The sequence below is a fragment of the Aquila chrysaetos genome, chromosome 5 (genome assembly GCF_900496995.4).
Source record: "Aquila chrysaetos chrysaetos chromosome 5, bAquChr1.4, whole genome shotgun sequence".
NCBI classification, from domain to species: domain Eukaryota; kingdom Metazoa; phylum Chordata; class Aves; order Accipitriformes; family Accipitridae; genus Aquila; species Aquila chrysaetos.
This window is the reverse complement of record NC_044008.1, coordinates 21,084,899-21,108,014: the sequence shown is the minus strand read 5'-3', so window position 1 is coordinate 21,108,014 and position 23,116 is coordinate 21,084,899. Positions and strand designations below refer to the sequence as shown.

The following is a 23,116-nucleotide window of genomic DNA, read 5'->3' as shown; positions in this document are numbered from 1 at the left end:
TTTTTCTTGCATACATAAATCAAATTCAAACATAAACCACTGAGAGCTTTGTTGGCCTTGAACTAATACATTCTGGGTTCATACTCTCCAGTACTATATAAATAGGAACAAGATTTGAATGTCCTATTTTGACTGTAATGGCCTTCAAACATGCAAGCAATACTTGTGAAGAATGTGCCTGACTTATTTAAATCTGTTGAGATTCCTGGATAAAGCTTCCCTTTATTTTCTTTTCCCAAATTCCACTCCTCATCAACTTTTAGATGCAGTTTTCTCTTTTTTCCCCATTCTCTTCTGAAGTTGCAGAATAGTATTTGTGACATGCTTTGGAAATTTGATGTGCAGTGTATCATTATTCAAGAGATCAAGAGATGTATAGAGAATGAAGCAACATTAAACGAAGGTTCATATTGGAAGGTAGTGCACTTAAAAAGCAGAAAATGGTAAAAAATACATATACCCACACAACTATAATTTTGCTCCATATATGTAAGCATCAAAACAGTCTCTAATAACACATTCACTCCCTGCTCCCCTTCTAGATTCCTGCCTCCTTCTTTCAGTGTTAGTTCTGGCTGGTGCAAAATCAAGATGGAAGAAGATCAGGATCTGTTCTATCCTAATTATTCCGTATTCATTGTATCCAGTCCAGCCTCCAGATTTACTTTATTCAATGGCCAATATGTGCTCTCTGTTTCATAAGAAATGCAGCAATATAGGAAGATTAAATGGGAAAGAAATAGCTAAGGAGAAAATAATGAAAAAATATATTTTACCTAGGGAAATACTGTAATATAATTTACTGTCCAGTGGGGGGGAGTTTCTAGCTAAAAGAAAAAGAAGGATAGCAACTGCTGGTTGATGGGCAATCTTTCTTGAGATAAACCATACATCTATTTAATCGGAGGGAGGCAGCATATAAAAGTAGTAAGTTAGTTCATAGTTATGCATGCTTGATTTACTACAGGTCACAGATCATGCTGTGTTCAGGAACACATCCTTGAAAGGGCAAATAAATTCAGTCAGTTTTCTGATTTCGTTCTGGCATCACAAACTATTAGCTGGAGCAAGAGATTTTGAATGCATCTGTACTTCCTTAGGGAGATGTCTGAATTCCATTTTATCTGCTTCTGCGTGATCAATAGAGGAGTTGGAAAAGAAGGGTTTCAGTCTCTCTCTGGTTTTGATATATTGGCATGTTTAAGAAACAAAAAAAATCTAAATCATAGTGGAATTTTATTTTTTTCACATAAAATATGAATCACTTGGGGATGATACTTAGAATTTAAAATTCACAAGAAGTCAGAGATGTATGTTTACTTATAATATAGAAAATAATCTTTTCCACTGATTTGTTTAGAATTGTGAGCAAATAAAAGTACACATTAGAGTAGAATTCCAGGCATACAATGTAACTTTTGTCACTGCGCATACTTTTACGTTTCTTATTCACCTACATATGGAAGAGATAATTAAAAGTTTTGATGAATTGTTTTCCCCACTCTGAGAGTGAGGCAAGCACAGTATTCAAATGATGGTTAAAACCAAAACCGTTTCCAGACCACTAGCTTTTCAGGTGTTGGATTCTCTTCACTCACCTGGGAACCTAAAACTAGGTTGGAAATTCCACTAGGTAGCAAGCACTGAAGAGAACTCGACCCTGAAACCTCAAATCTAAGTGACCTTTCAGAAAATGTAGGCCATTCCTAGGACTCAGGAAATTAGAGTGATGAAATCATTATGTTTATTGACTTTCATTTGAATTTTGTTCATCCTGGGTGTGCTGGTTTTGGCTGGGGTAGTTCTGGGGGAATTCCATATTTGGGCCCAGAAGAGGCAACACTTGTCTATATTGCACATTAAATAAAAGCAGTACAGGAGAACTATGTTAATCTCTTGCAAATCTGGAATACTCTCTGAGAGAGATAAATTGGTATGCAGAAAGCAAATACATAGGCAAAGGTGCAGTAGACTAAATCATATATATCTTCTACCTGACACATCCTGCAATTTCTACAGAGGAAGTCCCTATTGCCATCATTAAGAAAATAAGCAGCAAGTTCACATATTTATCTTCAAAGGAGATATCTGTTCACACTCAATGTCACTATGCAGGAAGTGTTCTGTGGCAGCACACTGATTTTTTCTATTTGGAAGATGACTGTTGTTGAGGTCTTTTACCTCATATATGGACTGGTCTGGGCTTAATCGCTGCTTCAGTGAAAAGTATCTTCAGCAACTCCTTTGTTTCCTCTCTGTGAAATGGGGATTTCTCACTTCGGTTAGCCTGAACTATTGAGAAAGGAAAACAAGACTTTTTCCCCAAGTGTACGTAAAATCCCTAGAACAGGACTGAACTGCACTCCACGTCAGCACATAAATAAAAATAATGTTTTTATTTACTATCTGATGGTTCCTCTCATTAGATTTTCCTGAAGACACAGGGTAATACACCCTAATATTTACTTAGGGTGTTTCAAATAATCTGAATATGGGGTGAAGCAGGAGGAAAACTTCTTAAAAAATCACCTTTAACTTTGACGCACAGAAAACATCTTGTGCTGAGAGTATAGTGTGGTCGGACTCTCAGTACTCCACTGTGATGCCTTTTAGGCCTGCTACTAATCTGAATCACCTTTTGTGTGAAAGATTTAAACAGTAGCAAATATACAGCACAAATTCAGGCTATACTTCCTCTCTATTCTTTTTTCTTCCCAGAAAAACAGTTCATTGCTGGCCAAACCACCACAGGGCTCAAGAAAAGAAGACATTATTTTTGAGGATTTTCTAGAGGCATTATTCCTGTTAGGGAGGTATGAGTACTTTTCAATTACTGAAACTTAGTTTATTAAACCAAGTACCAAATGGTACACTTGAAATGGATATTAAAAGAAAACATTAAATAAATATATTTGCTAATATGCGTAGGCACTCAAAATATGCTAAGAACATTTAATCTAGGTTTTTAATATTCTATGGTGGAGATTCTGTCTCAGTTTACATCTGTCTGTAAATGTACTGAATTCAATACAGATGTCCTGTATGACAGTATAACTGAGAGAAGAATCTGACCTGTTTTGTCTGACTTTGGGGGCAGTGTTTGTAGCCTTGAAGTCCTCAGAACACAAATACGCTCAGATTTAGATTAAAAAAAAAAAAAAGCTTAATCTATTCCTCAATCAAGAATGTTTAACGCATCCTTCTGGCAATTTTTTCAATTATTCTTTTTGTTGGCATTGTCAGAGGTTTGCAAGATGTCTGTGAAGTTAGGAAAGTCTCTCTGTGTGGTGGCCATCCTTCCTTGAGCCACTGAATCATCAGCTGTGGAAGAAAAAAAAGAAATATAAAATCCATTTGAAGGGTTTGCAAAATAGAAAGATACATAATATACTTGAATCCTAGCTTTTGGATAGATTGTGGGATTGGAGCCAGGCTGTGGTTGCATATATTTAAATTTAAAGTGGTAAAAGACAATGCATATCTCTCTTGATGTCAGTTTCCTCATTAATGATAGGTAAAGGACAGTTAACAAAAAGAGGAAGAAGCAAAACTGGGAGGAAACTACCTGGGATTTTCTATAAAAACCTTACTGCTCCTTATACAGATTATAGCCTGAATCAAAAGCACCATCTGGTTTAGAGTTCAGCAGAAGAGAATAAAAGGATCATTTTAGTGTTGTGTTTTGTTTTCACCATCCAGGGTCATTCCATAGAAGAGAACATAGAACAATGAAAGGAAAGATGTTCTCTAAAAAAATAGCCCCACTTTTTTCCTTTTTATTTTTTTTCTCCTGGGGGTGGGGGAAGGGGAGGTTGCTTCTCCTTTTCTGAGAAGGGAAAGTGACATTATGGAAAATAGGGAGACAAAACACTATAGTACCCATAGCAGATTCCTGACTCAGGAGATAGGAAGCTCCTCCTCCGCCTGTCCCTTACGGGTCTTTGTTTCTCATGATCACCTGATTTACCCACAGGAATGAGTAAAGGCTTTTGCTCGATACTACCAGTGATTCACATGATTAGACGATCTTTTTCACTTCCACAACATAAAACATAATCCTCCAACTAATCAATCTTATTTACCTACTTGCAAATGAATCTGGGTTAAGGTGCAAATTTGAAGTAGCTCTCTGACACTTAATATTTAGTGTCTATTTTGTAGCATCTAAGTAGTTCCCAAGAGTGAAATAGGTAAGAACAGGCTTGTTTCAAGTATTGTCCCAAAGTTTTCAGTTACTATAACTCTGGTTTCAACACAATAGTTAGCCACTTCTATAGGTATTTGATGTTTTGGTGGCTAAGCTATAATCTAACATGAGAAATACTAACAGGATATAAACTTTGAGGTAGGATATAGCCCTCATATCAAGACACCAAAATTGAGTTTTGCAGACATTAAATATGTGTCTAAACTGTCCTTGTAAATAATTGAGATTTGGTTACTATTATCAATGGAAATTTGAGAGTGATTACCCAAACTTAGGTGTCCAGGTGACATCTTGCATGTCTAGATACCTAAATACAGGTGTTTACCTTTGTGATCTGAATTCTGTGCTTAGGGTGGGATTCAGCTACCAGAGCACGAGCGTAGAGCCTTGTTCCTCTTGCATCAGGATATCCTTTCTAGAAGATTATCTCTCATAGGTCCTATGTCACATCCAGCTGTCACTGACTATCTAAATGCTGAAGTCTCAAATGGCATATGACAATATTTTGAGGCAACTTAATTAAGCCTTTCACAGACTGAAGTTAGTGAGACTTGTGCAAAATTTGGAAATTATCAAGATAAAAATTACTGCATGCATCCCAGTATAGAAGGGTCCTAGTTTTGAAAGCAATTTTCATAGTTTCTGGTCCATATTGCAGCAGTGTCTTAGCTGAAGCTTGGGACTAGCTCCAGAGTATGGGGTTAGACAGAATTGCTTAGTGTGATACTTCTGCCAGCCTTGTGTAACCAACCCATCCATGGACTGATGGAATTTTGCACTGAAGTTTAGGATTTGTTGAGCCCCTGCCTTCCTAATGCAGACATGCTGTTGCCAGCTTGGGACAGCTGAAACTGGTACAGTGTTCACAACAATCTGTTTTGAATTGTATTTAAATTTTTCATAGCTCTAATTATCATTTTATCACTGTGTTTCAGACCTATCATATGCTACTATGCAAAATCCCTTGTTTGTTTTGTTTTGAGTTTTTTTCCCCAGACATTTATCTGCTGTTTTCTTAGGATACAGTGTTTAGTCTCCCACCAGCATTTAGACTTTAATGACACTAGAAGCAAAACATAACAGTATAGAATCCACTATACAATAATTCATCTGAAAATAGATATCATAGACTGCAGATATGGCAAGCTAGGGCAGTGTCCATCTACTGGCCCTCATTTGTTTTCAGATGGTCACCAGAGGTCAGTTCAACAATGTTCCCATTGATCCCTTTCTATCCGTTTAACTTTCACTACTACAAGAACAAAACTCCAAACACACACACAAAAGAGAGAAGGAAGAATGTGCTCACTGTGGTTCAACCGGAATTCACAAACACAGAAAAGATCCTCTCTATTGGCTGTTTCCTCCTGCAACTTGACTTCTGAAATAGGGCTACCCTTTTGTACAAGACACAAAAACAGAAATGCAAAAAAGATCCCACCAGAAAGCATGTGACTTCCAGAATTGCCTGTAGCTTTCCTGGCACTGGGTTGAGAAATATTTCTTCATCTCATGTTACATAATCATCCTTGACACATTGTTTGTTCCAGCTCAGTGCTGTTTTCATCAGATAGGAACCACAAATCTAATGGAATATGAGGAGTGTCCCCATGATGGTGTGGGGGGGATTTTTTTTTTTTCCAAGTTTCATAATTATGCAACGTATTTTAAAAATATGTGCTGGAACAAATACTTTTTGAAACCATAATTCTTGTTAGCTAATGTTCTTCACAGTGTACATTTCCTGTCTTTTTCCAGTAAGGACACTGTGTGTTACAGCACACTGAGATCCCATTCAAATGAACGAAAGGAAGAATGAGTAAATGAAAGAATGAATGTATACCTGACATAACAGACCCTTAGGATAAATTCAATTTACTTTAATGAAATTACACCGGGGATTAATTTATCCTGTAATGTTTCAATGGCACACTCCAAGGGATTTACTCCAAACCACATGAAGTCAGTGTAGCTTTTCCATTGATTTCACTGGGTCTGGATCAAGTTTCAGAAGGATGAAACAACTGTTTATTACTTCTTCTTTTCTTTTTAATTCACAAAGTAAATAATTTTATGCAGGTAAACCACTTCACTGGATAATCACTCCTTGAACCTTGGTATCTGTCATTGCTATCTTTTCCAACCTCTGTAAAGGCATATTTCCAGTCTCCCCATCAAACTGTGACTTCTTTCTGTCCAGTTTTCTGTAAAGTTCCATTGCTTAGACGTATTCTCACTGTTAAACCTTTTCTTCCTTAGGCTAAAACTAAATGAATCCTTCTTTCCATTTGCCTTGTGGCAGTGAACACCATGATCCCCTTCACAGATGACTTTCTGGTCCTTTTGATTTCCCTGATGTCTCCGATGTCTGACCAACATTCAGGGTTGGACCTCTGTCCAACATTCAGTATATATTCTTATTTTAACCCCAGTCTTCACTCAGGGTTGCTCCAAATTTTGTTTAGAAAACTTCCCCTTTCACACTCTCAAGGAGCCTTGCGATACCTACCCTTCACGTTCTTTCATTTCATTTTCTAATGTTGATTTCTTCCTTGTCACTATGTCACAAGCTCTATTTAATATTCCAATGCATACTGTTTGCTCCTTCCATGAAAAGAGTTACACTGGACTCCATTACATATCTTCTAGCATAGCAGCTGATCACACTGCCCTAGAAGAACATGAAAAGCCAAGCTGCACCAGAAGAACATGAAAAGCCAAGTTGCACCTGAGTCATAGTCTGATCACTGGTTGTCCTCTTGTTTCAGAGTAGAGAGAAGTAAATTGTCTCAATTTATAAATTATCGCAGATTGTTCTCTCACCTTCCTGTTCACCTTTAAATGTAAGAATGTATTTAGTGAAGCTTATTGGATGTGTGTCTTGGGCCTGATTCTTGACATTTTCACTAAAAAATTGTGAATCATAGAAAAAAGAGTATGTTTATTAGGTCTTTAGATAAAATCAGATTGGAAAGGCCTGAAAGCACTTTTGAAAATAGGACCAGAATTCAAAATAATTTTGAATATTTGAAGAAATGACCTGGAGAAGAAGATGGCATCCCTGTAAGAACAAGACCAAAGTCATACTGTTGGAAGGAATAATCTAGATAAGGCAGGAAGGGGTAAATAAGTTGTTCTTTACAAGAGGTGGTAGAAGTTGCATTATCACCTGAACTTGAATCAGCAGTCATGCTGTAGAAAACCAAAATCAGGCAAACAGGAGTGTGATCTCTAAGATGAGGTAAGGTTAGCACTGGCAACGTCTTTCTTGGAGTCTTCTGTCCAGGACTGGACAAAGCACTTCAAAAGAGGGGTGGAGCAACTGAAGGCCATCAGGAGGAGAGCAACAAGAATGAATAATTGATTAGAAAACATGGCTTAGGAGGAAAAATTGAAAGAACTAGGGCTATTTAGCCTAAATAAGGGAAGAGAGAGGAAAATCTTATTAGTTGTCTTCAAATGCTTTGAAGTCTGCCTGCCCAGAGAACATGTTCCACATGCATGCTGTTATGACCAAATGCAATGGTTTCAAATTTCAACAAGGGAACTTCATTTAAGATGTGAAGAAGAGCTTTCTAACAACAAGAGTAGTGAAACACTGAAATAGATTGAGTGGGATGATCATGAAATCTCCAGTTTTGAAGGTGTTTCAGAATAAATTAAATAAACACTCAGGAGTACCATAGGTAGAGCCGATCTTCTCTTGGGCAGGGAGACAGAGACTGAGTGATCTTTTGAGGTGTTTTCTAGCTCAATTATGTCAGTTATGTCTAGGACTATTCTGGCCTGGTTATGTAGGCTTTTGTGCTACTGAATGCAAGGTTTCACCTACATCTTCTTGCTGTCCAGTCATGTTCCATGTACCAGTGTGAGAGAGGCAAAAAAGCTATGCAAAACAGGATATTCGGAACTCCAATTTGGGCAGGAGGGAACTTCAATAAGTAAACAGGTTTAAATAGCACTCTTGAAAATATTTATTAATATTTTTACATAAATATTTAACAATAGAACACATAAGGACAGAATATGTTCGCCTGACGCAAACCCACTGCAGTAATAAAAATATGATTACCAATCTGTTTAAATGTTACATCTGTGAAGAACTCCATTGCATGTTATCTATTATTGTTTTGCCTACAGTAAAGCCCTTGTGCTTACATTTCTAAAAAAAAAAAAAAAAGCCAACCCAAATAACTGAACTCTAACACAATGGACATATATGGACACAAGACCATGTATGAGGACCCTTCATTCACCTTCACGCTGACAAGTCTGAAGTCCCACATAGGCTGGAACTTACGTTACCGAGGAAATGTACCTCATTTATTATCTCCAGGAAAGAGAGTTACTCTTTTTTCCCTGTCTCCATGGTAAGGGAAATAATGGCGCTGGAATTCTGTCTGTTTCTTAAAAATAAAAAGCCATGTCAAAAAGAGATACAGATTAGGGTTCAAATTTGTACTGGCTTACAAGATTAGGAGGATCTTATTTTAAACAAACTAAGCTCTCTGTCCAGAAGCAGGGACAGAGTTTAACCCACAGGATAGGCCAGTCATGGACATGCACAAACCTTTGAGTACACAGGATACCATTTGGCAATTTGAGGTGGTAGCTTCGTATTGCTTTTTTGTGAAACTTAATGGCATATCAAAAGAACTGATAAAATCTAGAAAAGCTCAGCTCCTCTTTTTTAGAAAAAAAATATGTTGAAGACTATGTAAGCAGACAGACAAGCAAGAATTTTGGTCTGCATCTCAGGTGATAAAAGCTGGGCTTTGAAGACCAAACAATACTTGAAAAATACTGTGAAGGTGTGAAGGTATGAAGGTGTTTTACCATGTAGTGGGATCACGAAGACACAAGTTTGAGTAGGTCAGTGCCTCTTTTATTTGTTCCTCGAAATACATTATTTTTACTCAAGATAGTATGGCCATATTGAGTAAAAAAACTTTCCCACTTTATTATATCTATTTTCTTTATGTAGCGGAATACCTGAAAGAAAAAGAGCTGCTGGTTTATAGGCAATTCCTATGGCTATATTCAGATTAGGAGAATACTTCTGTATAGGATATTTAGGCTTTACTAGAGGGTGATTTTTCTGAACTGCTCTTTCCTACTTGCTCTTACATAATCACTGTTCAAGGGCAAGTTTTCTGCCAAAGATACAAGTAAACTGAAGAGAGTGAGGGTTGCAAAAGGAATCGTATTGCAACTGGTGTCATCAGAAGGAATTCTGGCTGAGTCATCCCAGGTTTCTTTTATTGCTTTCCAGGGTAGATTCACCAAACCCAATAGCTTCATCACCCTTGGAAAGGGTCCTCACCAGCTTACACTATCAGCATATCATGCAGCCAAGCTATTCATCAGGGACTATCACACTGGTTTTGGGACACTTAGCCAAAGAGCTAACCTCAAATGCTAGGTTCACAAAACCCCTCTGTTTGCTGCCCAGCAATGACTGAAGTCCCTGGGCCTCAAAGTTTGTCTAGATGGTGCAATGCAGTGTCATATGGAGATGCTGATGATGGCTCTAAATGAATCCACTCAGGTGCCAGCAGTTTTATGAGCCATAATTTTAACCCAGTCAGAACTCTGTACTAACTTGGGTTGCTCCCAGTATCCAAGATGGATTGTTTAGAGCTGACTCAGGTAATTGTGCATAATACTGGATTATTTCTACCACTAGCAAGGAGTCACACCCATTACCCTTTTCTAAGAGGGGGAGAGTACAGCATATGTTCTCTGAACCGCGTATAGTCTAGAGCAATGTGCAGGAAAAAAATAATAAAAGTCACTATCATCAGCACTATTATTTTCCAAGCAGGCCTACAAAATTATGATTAATAATACACTGATTCTGGTTTGCACACACTGAACACCTGAGCAATATGTCCTTAGATAGGGAAAAAATTCATTTCCAAAACCCATTAAAATCACATAGCAAGGACATTTCCACATAAATAAATGAATTAAAGAAATGTAAACAAATAAATATAGCAGTGTACCAGGGCAAGAAACCCACAAATACTGATAGCCTGGGATGGATGTGAAGCCAGGCTTCAGCCGTTACAGTCATGTTGATGAATTTAGATGTTAAAAAATTGATTGCAATGACTATTAACGTTATTAACCATACTGTGCTCCAATTTGCGAGCTCTGTTCTGGTCTTGGTGAGTACACACTGACAGTAAGAATATGTCAGTGTTGTCCCTGTTACCCATGGGAGGCAGTTAGCAGTGTCAAACATGTAAATTAGAATAGTTGCATGTCATGAGGTTTAGTTTCTATAGGCGGTTATGTTTACTTTTTTTACTGCACCAGTGCAGAACTGCACAGCAGAGAGAAATGCAGAGGAGAGGTGACAAAGATCAATGAATAACCAACGGTTAACAGTCCTTATTTCTAAACGTTGTCCACAGTGACCAGCAAAGAGTAGGATGCCAGCACTGCAAGCAAGTGTCTTGTGCCCCTTGTCCTATCATTCACTTCTTTGAGAAGCAGGTCTGTTTGCCATCTGTGGGGCAACAGATTCACTTTTCCTCTGGGGATAGTCATGTGCAGCCTTCAAGCAGAGTCAGAAAATCAAGTCAGCTCTCTGATATTAGAACATACTGGAGGGGCGGCCTGAGAAGTGGGCCAATTTTATTTGCTCAGCTGACAGCGTGATAGGAGTTGCTGTTAAAAGGAGCCATTGGATGATATAAAAAGGTTCTCTGCATTCCCTGCCAAATCCTCCTATCAGGCTTCCATGAGTTCATATCAGGTCACCATGGGATTCCTTTCATCTCATAACACTGACTTCATTAGTTTCCATGACCTATCTGAAACAGTAGCATATATGGAAAAACCCCTAAATTTAGATGTATGACTAATCTGCTTTTGTTTTCCCTTTCCTGCATCCTTTTTCACATACAAAGTGGAAGTTCAGCTTTGCTGCAAAACATCATTTTGCTTGTTATATTTCCAGAACATTGGCCTTATATCTGGTGTTCTTTGTGCGTATTGACACTAATTGATAGTAGCAGGGCTGTGACACTGCAGTAAGTTTTCCCACAGTACAGGCGAAGCCACTGCAGGTTAGGCTGCCAGCCAAGCCAGTTAATGCTTCCCTTTGCATTCCTTTCAGCTCCCCAGAGAAGAGCTATTTTACGGACACCTGGCAGTTAAAGGTCCAGGACGTTATTGCCTCTGTTGTTGCTGTTAAAAAACTTACCTAGAAATGGTGTCACTGCACAATCCTATTTCAGAAGCTGTAACTCATAAATGAAGAAGGTTCTGAAAGGCTTCAGCTACACAATTTGTCATTAAAGCTTTAAGTTAATTCAATTAAAACTATAATTGACAATTTTAAAAAATGACAGTAGATCTACTGCTTGACCTAGGACTGTTAAGACATAGTAATGAGATGAATTGAGTATATCCTGTGTGCAGACAGCAACTCCACACAATATCAGCTGAATATATGACAAACTTATCCTTCTGCCTTTTACTGTCCCCACCTGTACTGCAGTTCCAAGGCAAACAAAAGAAAGTGAGAATAAATGAGTACCTGGGTCATACAGCTTTTAATGAACTTGATGTGCCCCATTTCACGTAACTGAGCTGCTTTATTACTCACTGCCCTGGTATCTGTGTATACAGATTTGTGTGAGTGTCCTCAGAGTAACTCTAGTAGAAAAAGAGACTCAAAGCATAAGCATTAAGTCATGTGATGCCTTTTTATTTTTGTTTTCCCATCCCTCAGATCAAAATTTGAGGATATAAAATTTGACCTACTGATCTGAAAAAGATTTTACATACACAAACCTGACTATTTTCTCCCAGACAATCAAACTCTGGATAAGTTCCCAAACACAAATACAGAGATTCCCAAGTTTATAACATAAATATTGACATAACTGAATTATTCCGCAGAGGAAAGGAGTCAGAGGGGTCCATATTCAAAGGTCAGTCTTCTAATAATCTTAAACCACACCACTCCCAGAAAGGGTGCAGGTATTAATTAGAGCAGAGAACTGAAAAATCAGTTCCAGGTTCTATACCTGAACAGTGGGGAAAGTAATTTTTCCTCTTTCATGGCTTTTAGACCCAAGGCTACCCTGTTTCAGCACCAACATGCAGAAATCAGGGCAAGTCAGAAATACATCTAACTAAAGACATGGAACAGATCAGAGATAAAACTGAGGGCAAAAATGAAAATAAAAAAAAATCATTCACCTTCTCACCTTAGAAGACTTTTGCTCTGTACAAGCCTCCATCTTTGACTTTTCAACTCCTTGGATGCCAAGGGCTCTTCTCTGTGCACATACAGACTGCCCCAGCCAGAGCAGCTCAGTCACTAATGCTCCCTGAAGCATTGCTGGAATATAACTACTAGTCATTACTTTGCCTAAGTTTTTTGGGGGGTTGGGGGGATTAAATGGGCTTCAAATGTATCCATATTGACAGAAAATGCTCCTCAGAAAATGCATCCATAAGCAGCATCTCTTTGAAAGAGTGGGTGTTGGGACGGCCCCCCCAACACACACGCATGCTCATACACATGCACACATGGACAGGCTCCTATGTCTCTTTTCTAAAAGTCTGCCAAGTAATTGGAGATTCATTAGCAGATGTAAGCCCAATTCTTTCCTCAGGCAGACAGGGAGCTAGTAGTGCAGTTCTGCATTTTACCCAGGGCAGTTCATTGTAAGATACATGAGCCCATGGAGGGGCACAGGAACCCCATGCACCCTTCCTCCGGGGTAGACGCTTAGATCCAGCCAGACTTGCACTCTCAACTCTCACTAAGTCCTACGCTCCCACCTGAGGTTGAAACTATACTCCCTCAGCTTTTGTTCATGGCTGAGATTGTCCTGGGAGAAAGGAAATGTAGGAAGACCTAGAATACCAAGCTGGACTCATACTGTCACACAAAACTCAAGCATGGCACTGCTAGTCATCCTCACTACTTGCCTGTCAGCATAGCCTGGCTCACCTTCTACTCTGATGGGTTGCATCACTACTCCCCCATTTATTCAGGCACTTCCAGTGGGAAAAAATAAATTTCAAAAGAAAAGATTCCATGTAGGGCTTTAGGAATACCATTGTTGGACAAAAAGAGATGCAGAGCCAAGTGGTATGTTTTGTCGACATGATCAGTTTGTGAACGTTGGTCTCAGAGACAGATAACAGTCTGATGCTCTGCTTTGCTTTGCAGTGTAGACCTGGTTGATGTCTCCTAGTCCTGAATGAGTGCTCCCACCCTGAAACTATCACTTGAAAAAGAGCACTCTGTCCATCAGCTATATCTCTTCATAAGAGCAATTCCTGCCCCATTCTTTGAAAGAACAGCTGTCCTCATGCCTGTTCTCTAGAAAGGATGTGATAGGAAGAGACAGTCATGACTTCCTGCATCTCCGAATGAGGAGCTCAGTTTCTGAGGAGGGATCAGCTTTCTCTGTTTGCTAGCTGTAAGCAAATTCCACCTTAGAGTGAACTTCATTCTGAGATGCTTACCTGACTACGTTCAATCCAGAACCTCGGTGCCCTTAACTGGGTCTGGGTCATCTTCTCACCCTGACTACTAAAATACTAGTTTCCTTAGTGTCCAAGGTCAATGCAATCAGGTCTTTCATTGGATCTGACCTTGCAGAGAACACTAGGAAACAGTCACTAAGAACAGTAGGAAGAAACACTAGGACAGTAATGGAGCTCTACACTGGCTTTGGTTTCACCAGCCTTCATGATGCTCTAAGCATCTAGCAGCCACTTGGAAGTGAGTGTGCTGGTGGCAGCCTGACAGAAGATGATGGGTGGGTTCTCCCCATCTGCAAGCTAAAACCAGGGGGTAGGAGAGGGAACATGTGGATTGGTAAGCTGTAGCTCTAACTGGCTCTTCCCCTTCAGTAGGGAAATCCACAGCTTTACAATGAATGTATTTTTCCAGCTCCTGTGAGCAGCCAGAGTGATTTTTTTGGTCTCTTATAGTGAGGCATAGTTAATGCTCCTTTGCAAATATTCCCTTCATTTTATTTGGGGCTTTTGGTGGTTTCTTTTTTTAGCTGTCCCTTATCTCCTTTACATCCACTACTTTGGTTACAAAAATATTGTTCCTCCTGAGAGTTTGTTACTGATCTATTTATACCATCCCAGTGTTTGGGAAATGTTTAGGGTATTTAGGTAAATATATTGCAGAATTCCCACGAGGCATGTGTCTGTAATGTATATATCATCCCACCTCCTCTTGGTATCTTAGCACTGGATTATAGCAGTGTTATATGGGGCAGTTGTCCCTCCACCGTGTTGCCAGGCCTGCTCAGCCATTGTCGTGGTTTAACCCCAGCCAGCAACTAAGCACCACGCAGCTGCTCGCTCACTTCCCCCCCACCCACTGGGATGGAGGAGAGAATTGGAAAAAAAAAAGGTAAAAGTCAAGGGTTGAGATAAGAACAGTTTAAGAGAATAGAAAGGAAGAAAGTAATAATGATAATAATAACAATAATAAAATGACAATAATAATAGAAGAATGGGAATATACAAAACAAGTGACGCACAATGCAATTGTTTACCACTCCCTGACCAATGCCCAGTTAGTTCCCGAGCAGCTATCCCTCCCCCAAGGCCAACTCCCCCCCAGTTTATATACTGGGCATGACGTCGCATGGTATGGAATACCCCTTTGGCCACTTTGGGTCAGCTGCCCTGGCTGTGTCCCCTCCCAACTTCTTGTGCCCCTCCAGCTTTCTCGCTGGCTGGGCATGAGAAGCTGAAAAATCCTTGACTTTAGACTAAACACTACTTAGCAACAACTGAAAACGTCAGTGTGTTATCAACATTCTTCCCATACTGAATCCAAAACATAGCACTATACCAGCTACTAGAAGGAAAATTAACTCTACCCCAGCCAAAAACAAGACAGCCATGAAACAGATATGCTGGAGATACAGGAGTGAGGAGGAGGCTCTACACACTGCTTACTCAGGGATAGAGTTGAGGCTGCAAATTAGTGGATTAATCCAGAGTACTCAGAGTCATCATGTACCTGATCCATGCGAAAGCTTGAGGGAGATTCTTTTTTTTGAGGAAAAAGGAGGAATACAGTCAAATTCAGAATCTGGTCTTTTTTATCAGGTGTGTTTTGATGAGTAGGTGTAAACACAAGCTCTTCTGCACCTTCTGGAAAACACCCATCATTCTATACTTTAATCTCCTGCAAAGTGTGTAGTCTTTAGCAGAGGACTCTAAGAGGAAGAGCTAAATTCACCACCACCTTGGTGTTCTTTGATGTACAATGGTGTTTCCTGGTCACAGTGGGTCATTGTCTTCATCACTTCCCAGGAAAGAATAACAGTATAGTCTTTTGTAATGGATTATACTACCTTGACCCTGGGTGGAAAGATAAAAGCAACATGAAACCGTGTGACATGCCCTTGGTACGCATACTGTAATTCACTAAAAATGTCAATGTGGGATCCATCATGGAAGATACGACCATCTTTCAAATTTTGTGGACATAATGGGTTTTTTTGTTATGTTTAATGTTTTTTGAGACTGAGCTTTGTTTCAAACTAGCTGCTGATGGCAGTGTTTGGGGAGGTCATATTGTACGGAGCTACAATAAAGAAAGCATGACCACATAAAGAAAAATGAGCATGACAAGATCCTTGCTACTTCACAATTACTAATTTTTTTCAGTTTGGCAGAAACAGCGTCATGGTAAAAAGAAACTGGGGAGTGTGGCAACAAGATGGGATAAGCCCAGGAAATTCAGGAATAGAATGAACTCTTATATATTTGTATTTGCCTTTAAGGCTTTTTAATTTGCAGGGAGATTACTCCCTTCTCAGTCCAATGCAGAAAAGCAGTTATTAGTGGCTAATAGCCAGGGGCCAAAAGTGTCTTAAGATTTTTAACTACTTGGCATAATGTTTTTCAGACTTTTAATTTTACATCTAAGTCATACATTCTCAAGTAGATCAACATTTTTTAGAAGTGTGTGTTATCTTCTGTTAAATAATTTTGGCTTAAAAAATGTTCTTTTTCTTTTAGAGGTAGAATGCTTTATTTCACTATTTTTTGAAAGATACATTTCTATTTTTTATTTGAAAGAGTTTCATTTAGAGATTAGAGCATTCAACAAGAAAAATAATAAAAATAATAAAATTATATAAAAATCTTAATTGACCTGAAACCATGCTCACATTGCTATTATCAATTATACATTAAGGAGAGGTTCTGCAGTGTAGGAGAATAAGCTTCAACCAGGATGCCCTTCCCCAGTCAATCTTGTTGCCAGCAGGCTGCAGCAGAGAAAAGCAAGAAGTGGGGAGTTTTTAGTCATGATTATTTTGACTTAGGAATAGTTTTTTCCCCATTTGTGAAAGCAAGATGAAATAAATGGTCTATTTAACAATTCATTCTTGTTTGCTATCAAGAACAGCAAGTGCATTTGATTAACCAACAGTTTATTCCATCAATACTCAGATTCAAAGCAGCAGAAAAGAAAAAAAATGATAAATTATGAATCAGGAGAGTAAGTTTTGTTTACACCAACAGATTCACAAAATAAGTTTCCTCCTCCCATCTGTAAACTTCAAGAAAAGGATAAGTAAATGCATCAATGTAACATTTATCTTGTGCCTGAAATGAAAATTAGGTTTAATAGAAAAAACAAACCTACCATCTTCTGCTTAGGAAGTAAAAAACAATCCATTATAGCATAATGTTATTTGTTTGAGGATTATGAGGCAGTATAATTCTTTAACAAGATCATGCTGTGCGCTGTTGATGTGGAGAACATTGCTAATTCCATTTCGTCTAGTCTCCCACACAACATAACTTGCGACAAAGTATTGTGTTGGTTTTTTTCTGGAGAAGTCACTTGTTGGTATAAGTGACTTTAACCCTTCAAGCAATGAAAGACAAAAAATATGGACAAACCTGTGCTTCCTTCATATGAATAAAGGAGAGAGCAGCGGCAATAATGCCATATCATCAGCCACAGGAAATTTGTGTGATCTCATTAACTATATTTCCATTCCATCAGGGTTTGTGGTGAAAGCTGGCAAGAAACTCACCTTTTCCGTCAAAATGCGGCAGGAAAAAGGAACTTGTCCACCCAGGTAAACTCATTATGTGAATATACTTATAGCAGTATTGTGGCACAATTATCTTTGCCCTCCCATAGTGTCAACAAGAATCATTATCTGTTGGCTATTTCTTGAGTACATTTAATGATAATGCTAGAGGGGAATGCATATAAGCCGTGCTGGCAGGAGGGCACTAAAATGTGTGCAGAAGTTCTAATGGGATGCAGAATGCAAGCAGCTATATGTCAACATGCTGTTTCTTAACACTTCTTTAGGTCTGCTTGTGCTCCTGTCAAGTTTTTGTATACCACAGAGGCTTTTCAGTCAGATTTGAACTGCTATATTTATTTCTTTGATGCCTGAAGGGGATTTAGGTCTAAATCCCAAAATTGAAAGTAAATATGATATCCATATTACATATCTGATATGCAAAACTGATAAACATATTGCATATCAGTCCTAAAATGGCATGCAGGCAGTAAGAAGTTCAGAGTCAGAACTCCCAGAAAAACAGTTTAAAGTGGAGGGGGTTCCTCCAGCCTTGGAAAAGTCAAGCAAATGCCACAGAAGTTGCATCTATGTATGTGAAGACAGACTTGTAGAAACTCCTGTTAAAGGGCTGCTGTCCATTCCAGAGTCAGGTGGCAAATACCCTCCTGTGGTTTTTTCGACATCAAATTACACGTTCTGTAAGTCTTAAAGATAGGTCCTGCTCCAGTACAGCTGCTGACTCAGACTGCAGGGAGATAGGGTTTCTGCTTACAGAGACAACGTAGAGCTGATGGGACGACCCAGTGACATATTGGAGTTCATCTGGGGGAGGAGGGCTTGAAGTGACATTGCGTGTGCTAAACTGCCATACTGCAGATCTTAAAAATAGAAGTGCTGTGAAGCAGATGGTTCACTTCCACAACAGACACCATTTTGATAGGCACAACTGAGAAGTAGCTTCTGATGATATGCACATATCTGCATATATACACATGCTGTGCGTATGTGTGTGTATGCTAGCAAGTATACCTTGAATGTAGGCTATGATACAGCATTTATGCCTACTTCTGTATTCTTTCATGGCATACTTTTTTTTTTTTAGACAGAACATGTCTTTATGAACTGTTGTTTTCAATTTCAGCAATACCATCTTGCAAAATTTTCATTCTCCCATCATTCAGTCACTTACATGTTAAGCACTTGTGAAAATCCCTTTTCTCATCATCTCAGCTCAGGGCAGCAGTCCATGACCTTTGGAACAAGCCTCAAAGAAAATTCGGGGGTTTCTGAGTGGAAGCGCACAGCCACAGAACTGTTGGGAGTGGAGGTGGGGGTATAGCTGGCAGGAGGTGGCTAGGAGGCCCTAGGAGACATAGGCTTCCTCTGCCCACCATCATAAATTCAAGCTAGGGAATGCTTTATACTTTTTTCTTGAGGTGCCATCCTCTTCCTTCTCCTCCTCCTCCTCCTCCTCACCACAACTCCTGTTTCACCCTTGCCAGTCCCTTCTCACAGCACCTTATGGGAGCAGAGGCCAGGAGTTTGCTGGGGAGGCAATATGGGGAAGGAGCAAAGGGGAAAAATTTTGAGAGTCGTTGGCTTGGGACAGATCATGAACAAAAGAGGTGATTGGCTGGCTCTCCCCAGTTCCCTGTCTGCTTTGTCCTGCTAAAGCAGCAACAAATGACACAAAGCATTAATGTAAGGTATGTTGATGAAAAGTTGAAGACTGAGAACTTCCTTTAGTTTGTTTGGCTGGTTTTACTTTGTCATGCAGTGCAAGAGTGGAGTAGAAAAATCACTTAGTACTCAAAATCCAGGTAAAGGAGCAAATTCTGTGGGTGTAGCCTCAGCCACACACATCTACTTCTTGGACCCAAAATAAAGAAAAGGTAATTAATTAATAGTAAAGTTCATCATAGAAATTATTTCCGCAAAAAGAAATATTGGCAGCTAAAAAATCAACGTGAGGACTGGAAAGCCATCATTTAGAACTATTTCACAAAATGAAATTTGAAAATTCTTCATTATGGGTCATTTGACCTAAGCATAAATCAAAAGCATTCTGCTTAACTTAACTCTTCTGTGGGCAAAGTTTTATACCTTTTAGGTTTAAAATAGCAATCCATTGCTAAATGAAAAAGAGTTAAAAGAGGCACAGACTTTAAAAAAAATGCTTTTTTTCTGATTTTTTTTTCAAAATCGAATTTCATCAACATTGACATGTTTTAACAAAAAAATGTTAGTTCTCTTTAAAAGGCATTTTTTTATGAAAGCCAAATTGCTAAACTTAGGAAGTAAAAGCCAAGTCTATACTGAAGATTATAAATTGCCCCTATACTTACAAGATGAGGCTCAAATTCCTGCCTGGAAGCTGTGTGCTGCATTTTGGGTGATGTTGCACCACTTTGCCTGGAACAAGTCAATATGTCAAGTCATTTCATTTGATCAACTTTATCTCACATCATGTAGTCCTAACTGCTTGCATTTTCATTTCCTTGGGGCTCTCTCTCTGCTAACACATTTAGTTGCTCTCTCCCTCCTGAAGTATCAGGCTACCTGTCAAGCAAGGAGCATCCCAGGATTTGTGCTGCATGGGTTGCACGTGCTCATCCTGGATAACTCCAGTTTGCAAGAGCCAAGTTAAAATACACAAGAAGAAGGTACCTCACCTGTGAAAGAAGTGAGCAAAATAAGAGAGAAGACAATATCACAAAGTCTGCTGATAAGAGTGATAAGTTACTGTGAGAGTTAAGCTCCTTATCATGGTGAAACCCATCCCCACGTGGCAGTGCCCATGTCTCTGTAAGGACACACCTCGCCTTTGCACCCAGGCCCATCTGGCCACGTGCAAGGCAGCGGCCAGTGCCCCTCTGCCACGGCACTCACTGGAAGTTGCACGAGGACGCAGGCTGCACAGCAAACAGGCAGCCTCTTGCCAAGCGCAAGGTCCTTTGAAGCAGTGATGGGAACAAACAGGGAAGGCAAACAGGTGCAGATACACATCTGCTCTGGGAAAGTATGTGGAGACTGCCGGGATAACAACCACATTCCACAGACACCGTGATGCATTTCGGAAATGCTCTGTGTGCGTGCTCGCGGACAGTTGTGCATTTGTACCAGTGGAGTCACATAACTGCAACTTGTCAAGATAACCCAATAAATCTTTAGGAGGCTGAGATATAACTGTGGCTCCTGATCGTTAATTACAAACTTTCTCCAGTCATGCTGTGTCTGTTCCGTAGCTGGATAACTTGTGTTTCTTTCCAGCACACAAGAACTAAAGCTATACTTTGGGGTACCTATATCAAATTCCATTCATAAAACTTTCTTGAGAAATCACTCCCGCGTATCATTAAACTCCCTTCCTGCATACACAGACTGCAGGTGTAAGATTCAGAATACCTGGATTTAGTGCTTGACTTTGTTAATGAGTTGAAATCAGTGATACTGTGTATATCACTTCTGTGGGGTTTTTTTCCTTCAAGCTTTTGTCTTTTGAGGAGCTGTTGATATTGGTCTGTAGCATCTGTATATACATTGAGTCTAGCTTTTAGCAAGAAGGGATTTTTTAAGCAGGAAACTTCCAAGCTGGAGGGGACTTACAGGGTGGGAACTGAATAAAGCCTGTGACTTCCCTTCATATCATCTGCGGCCTCGTGATTTTAAGATACATACTATTTTATGGTGCATAAAAGTTGTTTGGAAAGCCAATTCAGTTCTTTGCAAGGAAAATTTTTCTACCTCTGCATTACACTATACAGATCAGATGCTGACAGTACCTTCCCAACAGCAGCTCAGAATAGGATATCTAACATTGTCATTTACCCAGGTCATTTCTACTATGCTCTAAGCTTGACCTAGACCATTTAAAATTGACTTAAGTATGACTACAGGAACTGAGGACATTCCTTTGAACTCCACTGCAGACATACCCTGAAGAATACCAACAGCTAGCTACAGAGAGCTTCTCAGGCTCTGCTTATACTGTGGTTGGTAGCAACACTACAGTAATATACTGTAATCAACAGCAAAAATTTGTGGGGGGAAATAGTTGGGTTTGGAACTTGGAAATGTATCAGACTTGGGACTGCAGTTTCCTTTTTATCATAAGCCTTTCTCTGGTCTTCAATATTTTAATTAAAAATTGTTGCATATTTCAGTTTAAACTGTCATGTAACTATTTTCTTCATGATTTCACATAAAACACTTGAGGAAAAACATCAGGCATTAGAATAGAGAGGTAAACAAAAATCCATGAATTTTGCTTTCTTTTCTCTGTCTGTCTTATTTCTAACAACTTGGCAAATCCTTTATATTTTTATAAACTGCATTCTAGCACTGAAGGAAATACAACACTGTTATAAGAAATTGTGAAAATGGAAACTGTAATGACACAGGCTTGACCTGGGTCTCAGAAGAGGAATTAAATTACTCCAAATATTTAAGAGCATATGTCATACTATTATGTAAAGCCATATAAGGAACAGAGTTTCCACACTAGGTTTCTTATGACCACAAAATAGAAATAAAATTCTTATCCCATAAAGGTTAACATCTTGATTTACAACCAGATGTACCAGGCACATGGAGGGACAAACAAGACAAGATAACAATGCAATAAAAACCCTCTGTGTTGTGGGCAAGGATCTGTCCAACTTATGTTTAAACTGGTATATACAAGAGAAGTTAGGCCAGCACGTCACAGCCCCAAGGTGCCTGCAATCAGGCTGTGGATAACTACATCCATATTAGGGCTCCTGTGGAGCCAGACAAGTGCTCATGAGTAGTTTCAAATGACTTCGGTGCTCCTCTGGCACATTCACTTTGGCCTCCACTTCAAGTCCTCCAGAATAAATCAGAGTGGCACCAGGAACCATAATTTCCATAAATTTGATTCTTGGCATAATTCGCCAAGAGTGGGAGGAATTTATTGTTCTTCTGAGGGATGCTCTTCTTCATATTGCTAAGAGTTTGTTTTCCCTGAAATTGTCAGATGAAAGCACAGCTCCTACAAAGGGATTTGAAAATATGGCTCACTGTTCCCCAGCCTAAATGTTTACCCAACCATCTGCATACAAGGATTGCCTATTCCAGCTATCTCTTCCTTAAAAGAACTCGCTGTTCCTGCCATGAGTACATGGCAATAGTATTGATCAGCTGACTGTGCTTGAACAAGCACTGGCTCAGGCTAGAAGTAGTAGCTGACTCTCTGGATAGCATTAACATTGACATTTACTGGTATCTCATAACTCCTGCTATCTCATTCCAGCTTTGTCTGAGCTAGTAGCAACTGCAGAAAATATAACCTGGTGTGTGCAGGTCCCATGGTTTAGCAGCGTGGTAAAGGCTTTGCAAGATCTGGCCAAGACTTCATACACAACTTTCACTATTTTAAATAGGGGTAGAGCAGAGCTGAACAATTCACCTGCAAGTTTCTGGCTTAAAATTCTTCTTGGCTATACACATGTGCATTCAAAACATTTCTGCAGTCAAAAGAAGGAAAAGCCGCCTAAACTTAAGGAGATAAAAGAGAGGACAGAGATTATTGATGCTGTTTAATTATATGCCCAGTGTTCTGAATATGACTTCTTCACATGTCATCTGTATGGCTGCTTTCTTACCACAGAGCACCAGATCCAAAAAATTTAATTCATCTTTTAGGCACAAGGTACTAGAAAATTTTCTCTGCTCTTGAAGCAGGCCTAAAATTATCTGTGATGAATTGGCACACAAAAAATAAACAGATATTTTGCCTCTGAACAATGAGTTTTCTTCCTAGAGGCAGCCCCATGCTATGAATACCAACTTGGGTTTTCTAGGTTCATGGAGGAAGAAGGTCTTCCAT

The 23,116-nt window shown here is 39.3% G+C and overlaps 1 long non-coding RNA gene across 1 annotated transcript in view; it reads right to left on the bottom strand.

Moving 5' to 3' along the window:
- Positions 1–1,309: 1,309 nt before the first annotated feature.
- Positions 1,310–23,116, bottom strand: part of LOC115341656 — a 38,280-nt gene continuing 16,473 nt past the window's right edge. The window contains exon 3 of the long non-coding RNA XR_003923476.1: positions 1,310–3,321. This is a non-coding gene — a long non-coding RNA (uncharacterized LOC115341656). The remainder of the gene's footprint in view (positions 3,322–23,116) is intronic.